An 18,018-nucleotide genomic window follows, 5' to 3' on the forward strand; every position below is an offset into this window, starting at 1 on the left:
CCAACTTCTGACAGGGCATCACAGCCTACATCAAAAGCTCATCTGCTCTGTGACCAAAGTGGAGTTTTTTTGAGGGTGGGGGAGGGTTGCTAACTATCCCATTCCTTCCTTTTAACCCTTACACCCAGAGGCAATGGGTACACACTGGAATATGGGAAACAATTTAAACACCCGTTAAACGCTGCTAAACACCAGGAAACACTTTTTAACTGTGAGGATGATCAAACACTTGCACAGGTTGCCCAGGGAGGTGATGGATTCTCCATCCTTGGAGATACTAAAAAACTGTCTGGACATGGTCCTAGGCAACTGGCTCTGTGTGGCCTTGCTTGAGGGAAGGCTGACCAGATGACTTCCAGAGGTTGCTTCCAACCTTAACCACTCAGAGATTCTGTGAGAGCCTTGCACTGCAGGCACGATGTGCCACACACAGTGAAGGAAACAGAACTCACTAAAAGAGCACATTAGTCAGGGAAAGAGAGATACCACTTTGCCAAGGATATTATAGGATTGCTTTTAAATAAATGCCAAAACCAATGTAAATCCAAAAAATGAGAATGAAAGATGGCTAGACAACAGCCATCTATTCTGCATAGTAATTTTTTCAGGGCAAAACTGCTGAGACACAGTTAACTAAGGAGAATTGCTTGGATCTAGTTCAGATAAATACATATGAGAGATTATTCTCTCTCTCTCCATAATCCTAGACTCTTTTCCTTGGTGATGGTGCAAGTCACATACTTCAAAATATTTATCTGATGATGTGCTTAAATTGGCTGAAAGAGCAATTTATCATAATCAGAAAGGCCCATCTCACCCAAATGACAAAGCTAAAAAACAGTAGGAAATTGTAACAGCTCCTTGTTATGAAAATGGTAATGACATAAATCAACAGTTACACAAACAGAAGGCAAAGCTTTTTCTGTGCTGTTAGTTTTCCTTTATTCTTTCTTCTTCACCATGCATCTTAAAACAGAAACTCAGCCCCTCAGAGATTCCTTAATCATTCCAAAACCTTCTTGTTTCATATAAATATTTAATTGCTTCACATGTGTTGCCTCAATCATCTGACTCATTGTCTGCATTGTTTTCTGTTTTTGCTTCCTGGGACATACCTTCTTTCTCAGATGCAATCTAAGCACTCATTTTAGCTGTGTCCAGCAGGTGAAACTAAGCAACTGAAGAACTGAAGAATTACTTAGCTGGTCTACCAGTGAGAATTAGCTACTTCCCTATTGAAAGATGAACTCCTGACTGGCACCTGACAGCTCGGAGGAATTGACACCTCCTCACCTGCATTCACAGTGCACTCACTAGTCCACAGCAGTCCAAGTAAGAAAGGTGCTGTCACACCTCAGAAATGAAACCTGAACATTGATGGATCATGCCAAAAAGGTGGGTGGCATAATCCTACTGATTTCACTGGGTGTTGGTTTAACAACTAAAAGCCCTTATGTAATGAAGAACATGTTCACAAAGGAAACATCCTCAAAGAAACAGCAGAAAAGAGTGGCTCATATAATTCTAGTGCCAAGTTTGATGCTTAAAAATATGTTGTCTTCCTCTTTCTGCCTTATTGACAATGACTACCTATTGCTGCAAATTGATTTTATATATATATATAATGCTGCAATCACTTATGCATGCATATAATTTCAGTTTTATGAGCTTGTTCAAATATCTATACAGATCTGATTTTTTGTTGTTTATATATAGATTTTTTCCTGAATTCAGGAACTCACACTAGGGAAGCTGTCTCTTACTTTTTCTCATAAAACAAACGGACAAACGAATTAATAAATACTATATTTTAGGGAATTGGATGCATGAGGATCTTTCCAGTCTGATCTCTAAACCTTCATGATCACATGAAGCAGTGTTCATTCTTGGCTAAACTCTGCAAAGGAGGTTTAAATTCATTAGATTTGGAGGTCTGTCACTTATTTGCAACACCTTTCTCTGTAATTTATTTTTAGGGTTAACATGAAAACAGAGAAAAATCCTCTTCTTTGCTGTTGTGTAGAAGCCTCACATCCCTTGGTCTAGAGGCTGCCCCTGCTACAGAGAGAGGGAGAGAGAGCAGGAAGCATATGACCCAGGGCCAGTGGGTAAGGAGACAATCACTTGCCTTGTAATGTTTATAGCCAACATTATTTAACTAGCTGGCCAAAGTGTTAAAGCTGCTGATTGTAGTGAGTCTCCTGAGCATTTGGGAATCACTGCCAAGGACTTCTAATTTATTCAATTTCCAGTGCTCAGTTGCCAGCCTTTGATTTCTGCTCTCTGAGAGACAGCATCAACCTTTCCTCCTCATGTATCTGACCTTAAATGAAATTAAAGGTATTCTCCACTCAATGTGATTGTACATAGACACTGTAGACAGTTGTTTTAATTACATTATGCTTTGCTACTCTTACTTAGAAATGAGTGTTTCAGAGGATGCATTTGCTTTAAATCATGTGCTTCTTATCTGACGGCTTCTTGTATGGGTAAGAGAGTCCAAGTTCTGTGTTGCAACTAAGGTAAATTCACTGAAGACATGAAGAGAAAGACAGCAGGAAGAAACTAACAATTTTTTTAAAAAATAAACACATAGGACTTTATTCCCCAGATTTTTGTATTCATTTAGCATATTTCAATAGCTAGGATTCTGCCATTACATGTTTTTCATTAAGGTGTTTTAGTCTAGTTTGTTCTGTGTTTTGCTTATTTGACCTCATCTTTGTCATATCATAGTCTTGACTACTTTGGCTTTCCAACATTTAACCCCCTCCTTTCTGTCTCTTGCTATGACAACTTCTGCCTGTGCAAATAAAGTCTATTCTTTCTGGGTGGAACAGAGGTCTGAACTTGGGCTCTACAACAAGGGGTCAAAATAAAAAGAATGAGAAATTGTTAATGCCAAAAGGAGCAGTTTGTCAGGGCCAAACTCTACAGCAAGCTTTTCATTGACCTTATTTCAGCAGCTTGCTTGCATCTACAGAAAGCACAGACCTCTCTATTCACCCCATACTGATGCAAAGTTTGCTCTTGGTATTAACTAGAGAAGCCAGGCAGCCCTCTCAGACACACATTAGCCTGCAGGATTATGGAAATTTAAGTCTGAGCCTTCCACTCACCAGATACAATCCTTCTACAAACTCACAGCATCAATCTTTTCAGAAACCTCTGCCAGAACATCCTGAGGGCCCATATGTTCACAACAACCCATCTGGGGTGTTACCCAAAGGGTAGTGGCTTTGTGCTGAAAAAGCGTAGTTTAGATTAGGTACGAAGAAAAATTCTTACCATGAGAGTGACAGGATGCCCAGAGAAATTGTGGATGCCCCACCCCTGGAAATGTTCGAGGCCTGGCTCAGTGGGGCTTTGAGTAGCCTGGCTTAGTGGAAAGTGTCCCTGTCCATGGTGGTAAGGCTTGAACTAGATATTCTAAGGAGGGCCCCAATCATGCTGATTCTCTGATCTGTGGAGCACCAGACAGGAGATGAACCCTTCTCAAAATTTCCCCACAATATCAATGTTTCACTTGGATAAGCATGCCCTCTGATGTGTGCAATGACAGCAGCAAGAACATATCTGGATGCCATCAGAGAAGCCTCTAAGTTGTATCTCTTGTATTTTGGGGCACTTTTACACTGATTGCTGCTTGGATGGGTGACTCATGTAATGCTGACCGACTGGTCTTAATCTTGACAGTTTACCTTTCTTCTGCACAGACAAGACTTAGATATAAATAACACACATTACAATGATGCGCTTAGTTCAGTACTTTCCTGATTTGGCTCAACATGATCAAGTACTGCAAGGTGTGATTCCCCTACCCCACTGCAGCACATGATAAAATAGCAGCCACTGAACTTCCCTTCATTGGGAGACTCCTCTCTACAACCAGAATTGAAGAACCTGAGTTGTGAGAAGTTTTAGGCCCTCATTCACTAGTTTTTTCATGTGACCATTTAAAAATCATCCAGCCAACAAATGGAGAACTGGAAGAAAGACATCTCTCTGCAAATTGGTTGTAAAAAATTAATACATAGCTTCCATCCTATCTAAACATTCCTGAAAAATAAAAAAAAGTAGCTTGGTTAATACAAATTAAAGACTGCAGGTAGAAACATAATTTGGTGATTGAGATCCAGCTTGATCATTTCAGTGTCACAAAGAGATTTCCTTCAGTTAACTCCACCAGGCAGGCAAAAACAAGGTTGTAGAATGAAATAGCCAAATCACACTTACTGAACAGAGCTTACTGACAAAGGAGGCCGTAAATAAAATTTAATTCTGAAGGGAAAGGAAATTACTTCAACTTACTATCAGCCTGGCAACTCCTTTCATGAAAACTTTACATGTTTAATGTGTGCACCAGGTAATTTGAGACATTTTTAGACCCAAAGGATAAATTGTTATAACTAGATCAATGGTTATGTTTTCAGAGTACTCAGAAGAATCATCCTGAGAGGCTTCAAGGTCCTACAAAAATAATGGTGATTCCCCCACCCTCCACCCCAATCTCAAAATATTTCTGTCTGTGAATTCACTACACTAGTGTCTCAGTCACAGCCTGTACCAACCATTCATTCCACATTACTTTAGAATATTAATCTAACCATGCCCTCCTACACAAGCAAATTTAAAGTCAGTGCTGGCACAATCTAACCATTGACAAGAGACTCCAAAATTCCAGACCATTACTTCTATTACAGTCTGTGTACTCTGGAATTACAAACCCCTTCCACCTCCCCTCCCCCCCCCCCCCCCCCATCATTTTCAGTCTTCTTAGCTACTCCAGAACACAAGGACAGTTACTCTAGCCAGCAGTAAAGAGGCAACTCTAAGCTGTCTGGATATACCTAGACACAGGAACAATTAAATTGATTCATTTTCAGAAACAGGATGACAAAGCAGCTGTCAAGGATTTAGCAGATATAAGCTCTGATACATTTTATCCCCTCATTTTACTGCAGAATTTAAAACCCATTGCAAAAAAAAAGCGTTGTGGTTTTGGCTTGCTTTACTTTCTTTCTTTCTTTCCTTCCTTCTTTCCTTTTTGCTTGTGATTTTAATTTTCTAGTATGAACCAAGACATTTTTCAGTCTTCAGAAAAGAGACTTGAAACAATGCAATGCTTTTGATATAGCTGAGCAGTCTATTTCCATGCAGGATCAGTATCAGTATCCAGTTCAGCAGTGACTCACTTTGCAGAACAAATGAGCACACCTAGCAGATACCACGATGGTGCTGAGAGATAGGAGATGTGACAGCAGTTCCACACAAGGTTCTATAGCAGGAGTCAGAAAACCTGATGCTGTCGCAATAAAGTGAAATTTTGTTCAGAGCCTCAGGACCCAAATAATTGCCTGCCCTCTGGTGAGGAAAAGAGGGAAGAGAACTTGAAGAGCTTGACCTTGCACTGGATTCCAAGACACAGAAGGACAAGCAGCAAAGAAAGAAAAGACTGAAGATTGAGTGATCACAACTGTTTTACACTTCAGAGAGCTTGATTTTTCTGATTTTTATTTTCCCTTGACTAATGAATCCCAGGTGTGGGCAAAAAGATTGAAACCACACAGTTCCTGGGAATTGATGGGCTGAGACTACTCTTAATCCACAATCATGGAAGAGGAGATAGAGGATTTTTTTACATTCTTGTAAGAAAGATGGAGTAAGAGCATCAGGGTCATGAGCACAAGACTAGTGAGCACCATGAAACAGGGTGTGAAAAGGAGGCTGAGAAAAAGAAAGGAAGGGGTCTGAGGAGTGTTATAAATGAGTTAATGTTCGGGGGTGGAGTTGTGGGTTGTTAATTAATGTGATAAAATTATTAATTGCAATAAGATTATGAATTGTTAATTAATTGTTATGAAGTTATGAATTGTTAATTCATTGTAATGATGTTATGAATATTCATGAGTAAGTTATGATTGACAGCTTGGTGGCACTGCAGTGTGGGTGTTCGGTTGGCTGGGTGAAGGGAACTTTCTAGATCATTACTTCATGGGGTGAGGACAACAGTTTGAATTGTGGTTGGACAATGTGCCAGCCTATAAGAACAAAGGACTCCAAAATGATTGGTCCAGATTGCACCCCCCCTATCAAACAACCAGTGACCGAGAAAGAAGCCAGTCAAAGTGAGGACTGAAAAACGCACCAATCCGTGAGGGGCAAAGACTATAAAGACTCCCCAGGTGCTCAGCACCTGGTCCTTCGAGGGAACTTGGTGTCCTGAGAAGCACCCTGTGCAGCACACACAGTTGTTTGCCTGTCTGGCTTGCCGAGCAGGGCCTGGGCTTATCCTAGGTTCTCACCTCTGATGTTTTTAAATAAAACAAAGTGGACTTCTCAATTTTCTCATTTGTTCATTACAAGGATTGACTCCATCTGAAGAAGCTGTACTGTGCTATTGCATGCAAGCACCTTGTAAATCACGCTCAAAGGAAACAGACCACTTATTGCTGAACTCTGTCATATTACATCCCTGGGCTACATACATCACCTCTACAGGAAGGGTCTGTGGTGAGAGCTTGACTTGGCACTTTCCTAAAGCTCCCAGAGTACTGTTAGCTGTGCTGATTATTTTTTCCCTTAGTTACACAGATCCTGATGGAGGCCTCCAATTCTATTTTAGCATTACTATTCATTTTCTCAATTAACCTGTAGCAGAGGCTTTGGCTGGGAGCAAAAACCATCTTGCATTTAACTGAGAAAAAGACAAAGAGCTGTCACAAAATTCCACTGAAGGGTAATATGGCTAAAGGACTGGGCAAGAAAATTATTTTTACAGGGAATGGAAACAGATAGTAGTACACAAATGAAAATTAAAGGAAGCTAGTAGGAAGGGTGTTATAAATATGGAAAAGTGACCAGAGCAGGAACAAAGGTTCCAGTGGGGAGTATCAGCATGAGGAGGAAGGCATCTGTGGGATGGCTTGCAAAAAAATAAATAAAAATGGGGAGTATGAAGAAGAAAAAAAAAGGCTATGACAGATGCTGTATTTCAACAGAAAATGAAAGCTAAAGGAAAAAAAGAAATGAGATTTTCTTCTTTTGAGAATATGAGAAATTGAAGTTCAGTTAAATGGAAATAGGAAAACAGAGGGTAAAATATGGGAGAAATTATATATTTCTAAAATTATGGCTCAGAAACCAGCTGGCTGAAAGGAAATCTTCCTTAACAACTGGCCTGAGGAAACTGAGGATAAAGTTAATGGTACTAGAAAGGGCTGACAAACTTGAAATATGATTGGGTTTATATTTATCATCAAAATACATGCAAGCATTCTCCATAATTTCTTAATTTTGACAAAAGACAATGTGGCAGATGTTCACTGTCTTCTTTCAGGACTAAAATCAGATGCCACACACAAATGAAAGGGTTCCATTCAAAACAATGCTAATTTAAACACACAGGTGAAATACCATTTGTTTTGGGTAATACTGGGCTGAAATAGGAATGACTGATAGATAGAAACCTTTTCCTTGCATTAAATATTTGCAGAAAACTATTTGCATCAGAAATAAGGAATAAAATTCTTTTCCTGTTTGTGCTTTGTGCCTTGATGTAGACAAAGCAAGAAATAAGTGCTTTGTGACACTGTTTCTACCCCAGTAAAATGATGTGCAAAGTTATTATGACAGCTTTTGTAAACTTTCTTGTTAGATAATTGAAATCTTAGGTCAGACAATATTACATTATTTCCCCCAATGCCTGAAAACCTCCTTTGGCAAAATAAAACATGCAAAAATTCATTTGTGGGTGGCATTTAATCCAGGGCTTTTCACAGACAAAATGTACTGATCTTCTCAAACAAAATGTTAAGTGAGGGGAGGGGGGAAATGAGGAGATATTTATATACTTCGTCATATACTAACATAACAATTAATATGTCAAATATTATGCTTGTAAATTCTAATGAAAAATAATATGAAAGTTACCCATGGCTAAGTACATACATTTGGGTGCTGCTTCCCTTAATTACATTAAATGGCATACACTAAATGAAAATTAACTTAATATATCGGCAAACTGCTGGTTCTACAGAAGGAAAACAAGGACAGGATTCTAAAAGATAGCTTTCTTCCCCTAGGAAAACATAAAAATCAAAGAACTCAGGTCCTAGATAATGATGAATTTTAAAAAAAGACTCTTTTAAGTGGGTAGAAAAACAGGAAAAGTGGCAGAGTAATTTTTTTTTTAAAGTTGAACAGAAGGGCCTGGAATCATTGCTCAACTGGTGCATGTACAGTACATCTGATAAAAGGGTAAAACTGTAAATACAATACATCTTCATATCTTCCTATCTCCCTTAGTTTAGACAAAAACAAATAAAGGTGTGACCAGCCGCATTGCTGGAAAGATCTCCAAGGTTCTTTCACCAGCTGAAACCACTGTGTTGAGGTCCCTCCTGTCTGAGGTATGCATGGCCACATGGGATTGCATGTGGTGCAAGCCTGCCACTCTCCCTGCTTGTGTTCTCCCTCTCCTTGTCTCTAGTCAACTACAGGAACCCTCCAGCCTAATTTCTAAATGGAAGGGGAGCCAGTGCACCAGGTTGTTGAGGGTTAGTTCTCTCCCTTTTTCCCTCTGTGGAATTTTCCCCATTGTCATGCTAAGATACCTGTTGACTGGGCCCTGGTGACAAGGGGGAGGGGACGGGAGGGAAGAGGTAAGCCCCGCGAGATTCAAACAGCCAGAAGAGGAAGCGGAAGGCTGGGCCTCGGCCCATTTCCCCTGCGGAGTTCGGACGAGAAGGACGATCGCCGCCGATGTCCCATCCCTGCCATCCCAGCATCGGGAAACCACTATCAGACCCTGTCCTGCTGTCTTCTCGCTGTGAACTACCACCATCCAGCACTCTGCTGAGCATTGGGACCCACACCGTGAGCGGAGAGCTCTCTCTCCATCTCTCTCTCCCCCTGGGACAGCGCTGCCATCACCCCCAGCCCTCCTGCGGCTCTGCGGGACCCGCCCGCCCCCAGCACCAGGAACTGCAGCTCAGGGAAAAGGTGCCTGCAGCCAAAAAACACTGGGACTGAGTTACTGTTCTGTTTGTGGCTAATTTCATAGCTGTTGTTGTTCTTGTTTGTCGTGTTAGATATACTAGTAAAGAACTGTTATTCCTACCCCCATATCTTTGCCTGAGAGCTCTCTTAATTCCAAAATTATAATTGGAAGAATCACAATTTTTTTTCAGTCCAAGGGGAAGCTTCTGCTTTCCTTGGCAAATACCTGTCTTTCAAACCAAGACACAGGTTCATGTCTTTTTAATACCAAGAGAAATGGAGTTCCTTAGTCATCTAAGTGACCAACAAATACACCAGCTAGCACAAGGGACCAAGTAATATGGGTACGGCTTCTCTACCTTTCAACTTCATACCTCTTCTCCTTGCTAACCTTCTCCCAAACCTGACAGGCCTGGAAAATCCATGTAATGTGTCTATAAATTCCACTGGTTTTCAGCAGCAAATTCAGCCAAATTTCCCTGTGAACATTTTTCACAGAGAAGGAGATTTGCCTGTGAAAACTATTCAACAATTAAACACTATATATGCAAAAGCTCTGCAACTTTGCCAAGCTTTGCTAATACTTACGTAGTACTTACGTAATCCATACTGTTCCTTCAGCAAGTCCAAAAGTTGGCTTACCACTCACAGTAAAGTTTCTTATTTAGTTAAAAGTATCCCCTCACATTTATTCTGTTACTTATATGAACAAAGAAAAAGAAGATATAAATAGAAGCTGAAAGATTCAGCTTTTGTTTTCTGGACCTGACATAAGTGACTTTCACCATTTAATTGCTACCTTTTTATTTTCTTTCTTGTTTGTTAGTTTGTTTTGTTTTGGGCATTGCGTTTTATTGGAAAAGTGAAACTTACAGAACTTCTACCTAACAAATTCATGAAAGACTTATAATGTGGTTTTGGATTTAGTTCTTCAGACTAGAAAGCTAAATTGCATATTTAGGCCCTTCTGATGAATGCATAAGCCCTATGTTTGGTATGCTCATGCTGGACTATTTCATTCAGTCCCATTATTGGCATGCCCTTACAATTAAGGTAAATAATTAGGCTGAGCATCTAGGAATTATGAAAAAGTAAGTTGTTCAGATGTGCCATGCCTTATGAATGAGCCTACATGGTTTTTTTTACATCATAACTTATAACAAAATTAAGCTGTAATAGTTTTTAGATAAAGCCTTGTTTTCATATTCATGTCCCTGAAGAAAAGTGAGCCAACAAACATGCCTACAGAACACCAATGTTTTAGTACATCTCATATTTGTAACTGTGTGAAGTGATAATTGCATTGTTATCAGAGATTCCAGTCTGTGACACAGTAATAGTTGCATGAAATAGCTGCATGATTCACAGAAATACAGCAAGCAATGAAGAGGTTAAATCCATTGCAACTTGTGAGATTCTAGCTATAGATATTATTCTGTAAATCTGCTGCTCACAAATTACTGACTTGACCGATCATAGTAAGTGCTGTCAGGACTATTACAAACCAAGATCTGCTTGGAACTGCCAAACATGCATAAATGTGTATGTCCAAGAGAAAGGAAAAAAGAGTTTTTATTGCCATTTTTAAATGTTCTGAAATAACTGAATACCTTTGTTACCTTTGTTAAATTCTGATTTTTTGCAGTGTGTAGTCCAATGAGATTTCTGCCTCGGGTAGTTATATCTTTACTGTGCTGGTCATATAAATATGAACAACACATACTTTTCTCCTGAGATGTGGCACATGACCAAGAATATAAGGAATTCAATCAGACTATTCTAAGAAGAAGAAAATGCACAGATGACTTGTTTTGCCATATCTCATTTTAAGAACTACAGTGGAATGGTTTATGACTTCAGAAACCTGTATTTTTCATTGCTGCAAAGGAACAGTCTTTACTCCCCACAGATCAAATGGAAGCTTTTTTGGTACCTATGTGCAGTACTGGAAGATAAACTATTCCCCAGGGCAGAGAGCACAAATTTATATGACACCTAATACTAACAATTCAAAAGCATTCAGTCACCTCACTGTGATTACAAAACTAATCTGCTAGTTAGAGAAGTTGGGAATGGAACAAACTACTTAGGTTACCCAATGCTTCAGGAATATGATAGACTTCCACAAGCATGCAAAAGGCATCCATTGTTATTTGAAATCTTAACTAAAGACATATTAGTAACCATCAAGACTGGTCCCACTGCTCCATGCCATTCACTACATGCACAAGAAGCATCTGAAAAAAATCACACTTTTTTTCCCTCCATGAATACTATGTCAATACCACATCCTCAGGTTTTTTTTCCTTCTCTTTCTTTCACTCATATTAAATCAGAGCCAAAGGATTTTTTTTCTCACAAAGGATTAAAACAAGATTGGCTTCAAGTTTACTTCCCACTATTGATTTGAAACTACCAATGACATACACAGAAACACATCTTCAGAAACACGTCAAACCTGCCTAGAAGGCTAAAGTGTCTTAAAATAGTGCTATTTCTAGTAACCAACTAGTGAGTTATGGTTGGATAAAGGCTTACAGTCTTCCAGTAATGAAAGATCCTTTCTCTGACAACTTGAATGCTATCACTGCACTTTTCCCCACACTGTAACGAATTGCTGCACTTCTTTCCATATTGTCATTAATCCACATTTCTAATCAGCCAGAGATTCCTTCTTTCCTTCAACTTTATGTTTTTAAGCAGGAGATAAATTTAGAATTAAATAGATATTTGTTTTCCCTTGAAAGGTTAGATTCAGATTCTGGGCACTCCAGACTGCAGCATATTTCTAAACACACACACACACACATACACACACACACCCCCCCACACACATACACAAAAAAAAATTAAAGAAAAAAGGCATCTCTGTCATTCTGCAATTTCCCTACTGCCTCATGTGTGACTACACAAAGGATTTGGGATTTGCTTGGGTAGTTTGCTCAGGTCCAGAAAGAAGCCAAATGGGAGATGTCATGCTAGAGTGAACATGGTCCAGAGGCACAGACATGGTGTGTCCAGACATTTGTTTCAAATGTTGGTGACAAGGAGTCTAGAACTGAGGTTACAGAAATAAGGAGGTTAATCCCCCTATTGATTCTTTGGCTCTATGGAGTAATTAGAGTGCAGAACAGCATGTGAGGCAATGACAACAAAAGTTTTTGTAAAACTTTGCTACTATTTTATCCTAGTGGCAGTTAGGCAGGAAGGGGAAGGAAACTCCTGTAAGGGAAAGATTGGTGGGAATGATGGAACCTGTGTTTTCTGTGTATGAAGGGTTCTCAGAGACAATATAGTACAGGCAAGGGGAAACTACTGTGTAAAGGCAAGGCACGCCAGGTGGGAGAAAGCTGGTATTACCAGGGCTGTAAAGTTAGAGGAAGGAAATATTCAGGGAGGCAAAGGTGATGATGGCCTAACTTGGAAACAACTGTGTGAAACACGTCTGGAATAAAAATCTGCCTGATTTTCAGGATAAAGGATGTAAGCATGGATGAAGCTGGCATCAACACAAAGTCGGTATTTTCTGTAAAACAAGGTACATCCAATATTTAAACACCTAATTCTTCTGGAGACTCCCACACCCTCTGTCACATCAAAAATGCATGAAGTCCAAAGGCTATTGAGAAAAGCCAGCCATCACTGGCATTTTCTCTAAACAGACTACCCTTATCATTGACTTTTCACTGAAAAATTGAGATCAGCCAGTATTTTCTGAGCAATCCCAAATCTGCCTAGTAGAAGGCAAAGTACTGCAGTGTCATTGCCCCACATGGCCACACAGACAGTTCAGCAACAGCAATATTCCTATACAAAACTACTTTTGTGTTTTTATTTTCTCCCACTGCCTGCTACAGCCTAGGATTTCCCTGACCTTTGTGGCTTTTTTTCCTTCCCTTTTTTTCCCCTCTTTTTTGAGTTCAGATGCACTCCCAGGAGTATACTAAATGAACCCAAATATCACCGCACAAGTCACATACAGAAACATGCAACTTTCTATCAGAGAGATGGGCTGAGGGAAGCTTCATAAGGATGCTATTATAGTGGGAGAGAGGAAAATAGCAGCTCCCCATGGCAGCTTTGAAGCAGGTGATGTGCCCAGGGGCCTGTGGCAAGGCGCAGTGTGTGCAGGACGGATGGTTTCCATGGACGACTGAGCCAGGGAGGCAAGAGAGAAGCTGGTGGGAGGCACTGCTGCTGCCTGCTGGCATGAGGACAAGCTGCCTCCTGTTATTGCACCTACCCCATGGCTTCAGGGGGCTGAGTTCAAATCTACTTACAGCTTCTGCTTCCTTGTTCTCATCTCCTCTGGGGGAGGACCATGACTCAGAACACATCGTGCTGTGCCTGGTTTGGTGGGTTGCAGTGATTTAAAAGCACACTAACTGCTAGGGCTGAGCTTTAAATAAAAAATAAAAAATTTAAAAACAAATCTAGCAAAGCAACACAAGCCCAAAGCTGACTGACTGGTGGCTTTTGGGACCCTCTGTTCTGCACAAAGGCCCTGCAAATGTCCTTTGCACATCATCAATCTTTGCCAAACTAAACATCATCTTATCAGAGCTGGTGTTGCAACTCACAGGCCATTATCTATCAAGCAACAAACGTGATGGCTGCTGGAGAGACAGCCTATTCACAGCAGGGTTCTTCCAATTACCAATATTTTTTCATAAAGATAAAAATAAGAAACTTCAATGCTGATCCAGTATTGATCAGCATCATCTATCCAAGCCCTGCATCAACATTTAGCTGGGGCACATATTTTCTACACATTGGAATATTACTGAATTAAAGTGATAGCAAATCTGACTCCCCACAATGTTTATTTGCACCATATAAACCATTTGTTCTTGTGAAAACAGCATGCACCTGTCTCATGTCAGGTTTTTTCTGCTCTAGAATGGATAGAAAAGTATTTACTGCATTTAGCTCACAGTAAGACCACAAGATCCTTCCAACATCTATAACACACATCTGAGCTCCTTAGATACAAGAACTTATGTATGTACAAAGCCCTATTACAGCTTTGTTCCCATTTTTGTCAGAAGGAAATAGGGGGGAAAATGCTTCCTCTTAGAGCTTCTTGGAGAAGCAGTAAACCATTCCAGTAGAAAACTCAACTAAGTAGTTAAGACAAAAGAGCTCTGAAGTGAAAGCACAAAAGCTTTAAGAACAGCAAATGTCTTGTTGCCACATACATAAACCCGAGTCGTCAAAATTGCTGCGTGACACAGCCACCTCCACAACCAGCAAGACAGGATCCAAGATAGGTAATTATTTCTTAGGCAAAACAAAATTCTAGTTTTCTTATAGAGTGTTCCCAGGAAACACTGCTCTTGATATAAATGCAGGTCTACACTGCAACAAGGATGATTGGTGGGTGATCCTTGAATTACTGAGTACAATACCAAGGTCCTTCCCATCGCAGTGACAGCCTACTGCCCTCCCTGAAGCCATGCTCTTCATGCATCTGCAGAACATTACTCATAAAACTCACCAATTCTGAGTCTCTGATATTCACATAAAGAACACAAGTGGCAACTAAATGTCTCCCCCCAACTGTCTGCAGGCATTAATGACAGAGACAACACAGTATGTGTGGATATGAGCACTTCCTAATAGTTAAAAATGTTAAAAATGCAACCAATGAATCCAAGCTACAACCTCTATTAACCAAGATACAGTGCTTTCTGTTGAGGAAGGTACTGAGGAGAAAACAAATCAGAAAATCCCCTGATAGCACACTGCCCCCAGAGCTCCTGGGTTCTTGCATGTTAGAGGGATCCTGGTCCTGGGTGCCCTGCACCTGAAGCAGAGCTGGTGGCCATGGGAGGCCAAGGCAGTAAAGAAAACAGGTTGCCCAAATCTGTGCAGCCTTTTTGAACATACATGATTGGCTCCAATGGCTGCAGAGGAGGAAAATTTAAGAGGGCTTGAGTAAAGATCAGGGAAGTGCTGCCACTCTAACAGATTTTGCTCAGGCCACAATTCAAGCCTAACTTCATCAAGAGAGAGAAGAGCAGTGCAGTTCCCTGTGGATGTGTAGAGTCTTCACCTGGGCATCAGTTCACAACAAAAAAATCCCTGGTTTACACTGGTTTCCAGTGCTTTCCACTGTCATGGGTTGGCTATCAAATTGAGATAACAAGAAAAGAAAGCAGCAGGCCAGACTGACCCTCTGTTACTTTAATCAATGTAATGACTGGGAAACCATTCAGGTTCCTTTAGATTTATGTTCTTTCTGCTTCCCCCATGAAGTAATATAAAACTTGAGGAGCGAGAAACAAACCAAAGGATGGAAAATAAATATTTATGTCTGACAGAAACATCTGAGAAGTCCCAGTAAGACTGGGACTTAAGAACCTGGTGAATGCTCTGTTCAACAGTCAACATATTTGACGAGATAGCAGGCAGTAGCCGAAAAGCCATCAATCAGCAGTCTATTCTATACAACCCTTTCTTTAAAAATCAACTCCTCAAGCCCAGCAACCAGAGCAGGCTGCACACGGAATCAGCACCAGCAGCTGAAACTCTGTCGAGGAGACTCATCTGAGACTTGTGCTCATGCTCAGTGAAGGGCTGTGGGCAGGTGGGAAGACCCTCGCTTTGCTTGGGGGAAAGGAAGGTGATGAGATGGAACAGGAGTCTTATTGTGATGTGCATATGCTGGGGAACATGGAGGATGTAAATTAACATACTTTTCCCTCTAAATCCTTTGTGACTGATTTAAGGAGCCTGACAATGGGTAGTAAGTATTACTTGGGCAGGCTAATTTCAGGCTCTGAGGACACGTTGCTGAGGAACAGTAATATCAGGGCATGGTGTCTCTTCATGAAGTCAATCTACAAGGGTCAGGATGTCCTTGCTGTAGCATCCCCAAACATGCCTCGACAGCCCCTGGATCTTTTACATCCAAACAGGGCAGGCAGCAGCAGAGCCACCAGGAGCCCTCCACGCATTTCTTCCCAGCACTGTGACCGTCAGCATACCTAAGGAGGTACCTGACAACCATTCCCCTTTAGAGATAAAACTTAGGATCAACCCCTCTTGCTTCCACTCTCAACCTGACCAATCAAACTGCCACTACTCACTGCTTCTCTTGCAGTCCCAATTCTCTCCTCCCACTCAAAGGATTTGAGGTATTAAAAGCCTCTAGCACCTCTGACAACCCTGCTCTTACCAGACTGCTGTTGTCACTGCAACTGCCTAATAAATTCTCCCAACACATTCGCCTACCTGGGAAAAGAGGGAGAAGTATTATCCACTGTTCACAAGGACGCTGAAGGCTTGTGGGTTGGAAGGGATTGATGTCAGCTAGAGCAAAAAGACCATGCATGTTCCCCACTGCAATGGAGGCTCTGGCTCAAAGGAATGGAAAAGCATCCATCCACTCACAGACAGCAAGTGCTTCTTGCTGAAAAAATTTTTGGGGCACAAAGGGTCAAACTCAGCAATTGGGCCAAGGCAGAGCCATTTAATTATGGGTTCCCACAGGCAGCCTTCCCTTACTAAGGCCAAACTAACAGGAGCTGTTATCTAAAGATAGGTGTGTTTATTGAGCCCTTTTACTTGCCTTGTCCACCTCTGGCACTATGCTTTCCAGAGAGAATTTGCTTATCTTTAAGCAAGAGCCACACTTGAAACATGGCACATATACATACTGGGGCTCCTGTAACTCTCCTTCCTTGTGCTCTCTTCTCCTTTAATATCAGAAGAGACTAGCTGTGATTCTGAAATATGGTAGCACAAATCAGTGTGAGAAAGACGTGTTTTTTTTTTTTTCCCTTTTAAACCATCAGGAATCACATTTTCAAATGCAAACCCCAGTGTTTGGTGCTGCCATCAGTTGTACAGAACAAATGTGGCTTCAATACTAAGACCTCTGATGCACACGCTCCCCTGCTGGGGAAGCCCTGTCTGAAAAGGCGGTTTTCCTTGGTACACAGTGAAAATTTAATTACCAAGAACTGTACAATGTCTTATTTTACCAAATGAGCTCAGCACAGTGTGCTGCAGAATCTTCCTCTTAATTTTACATTTTCTTTGTGGAGTAAAGCAAGTTTTAGGCTCCATGGACAGAAAATAGTATGCTAGACAGAACAGACAGCTCTCCATTTCAAAAAGTTGATAAACCTGCATATCTAAAGGGATCTCCTTCGGGCTTACTAAATTCGCTCATTGAAAGGAGCAGATGTTAACTTTCCAGTTTCCATCTAATGAAAAGTGAGAAAGAAAGCAAGCTGAGATGCTTAAAATTTTTCCCAGCTGAGACAAGATCTTCTAACTTTAGAGCACAATGCAAATGTGTCTGAGTACAGCTGAGAGGGAAATCTGTTCTGAAGAAGAACATTCCTCTCTATATTTGCAGAGGTACCACACAGATGCCAAGGTGGCACCTAAGTGAGAGGCACAAGAAGAACTAACATTGATGGCATCACTTGCCCTACTCAATGATTTCTGTGACTTTATCCACCCATTTCAATTCCACAGGCACTGCAGCAAGCAACTCCTGTTTTATCCTACAAGAACAACTGACTAAGCTATATTCCCAGTATCTTTAATGAAACAATAAACAATAGTGTTTTATTTCATTTCCACTACAAAGGAGTGAAACCCACAAACAAAATTGGACATCAAGCCATCACAAAAGAGGCAAAGACTCAGGCTTGTAACAGGTTTCCCAGACAACAGAGCATTAAGGGCCTCTTATCTCATAGCTTCACAGGCCTAGAAACAAGCAGGTCAAGGATATTGCAAGAGTGAGATTCCTACCTTTAAGGGTGGACAGTGCTTACCTCAAGTCATGCAGAGTCAATAGGTGTTTAAATGATAGCACTTTCACCAATGGGAAAGTTAAATCCTTCTGGTAGCTGTTTTACATCAATTAGAATAAATCTTTATTTCCCTATGAGCCCTGGATTTTTTGACTAAAGGTTAATCAGGCAGTCTGCTTTTTAGTTGCAGGAATGTATTTTTGTATTTCTTAATTCACTGCAGAAATAAGATTTTTATAATACT

At 40.7% G+C, this 18,018-nt stretch overlaps 1 protein-coding gene across 4 annotated transcripts in view; it reads right to left on the bottom strand.

The window, feature by feature from the left end:
• Nucleotides 1-18,018, bottom strand: part of ELMO1 (engulfment and cell motility 1) — a 308,693-nt gene that overhangs the window by 32,015 nt on the left and 258,660 nt on the right. The window lies entirely within an intron of this gene.

This window comes from Cinclus cinclus, chromosome 1, assembly GCF_963662255.1.
Source record: "Cinclus cinclus chromosome 1, bCinCin1.1, whole genome shotgun sequence".
Taxonomy (NCBI): Eukaryota; Metazoa; Chordata; class Aves; order Passeriformes; family Cinclidae; genus Cinclus; species Cinclus cinclus.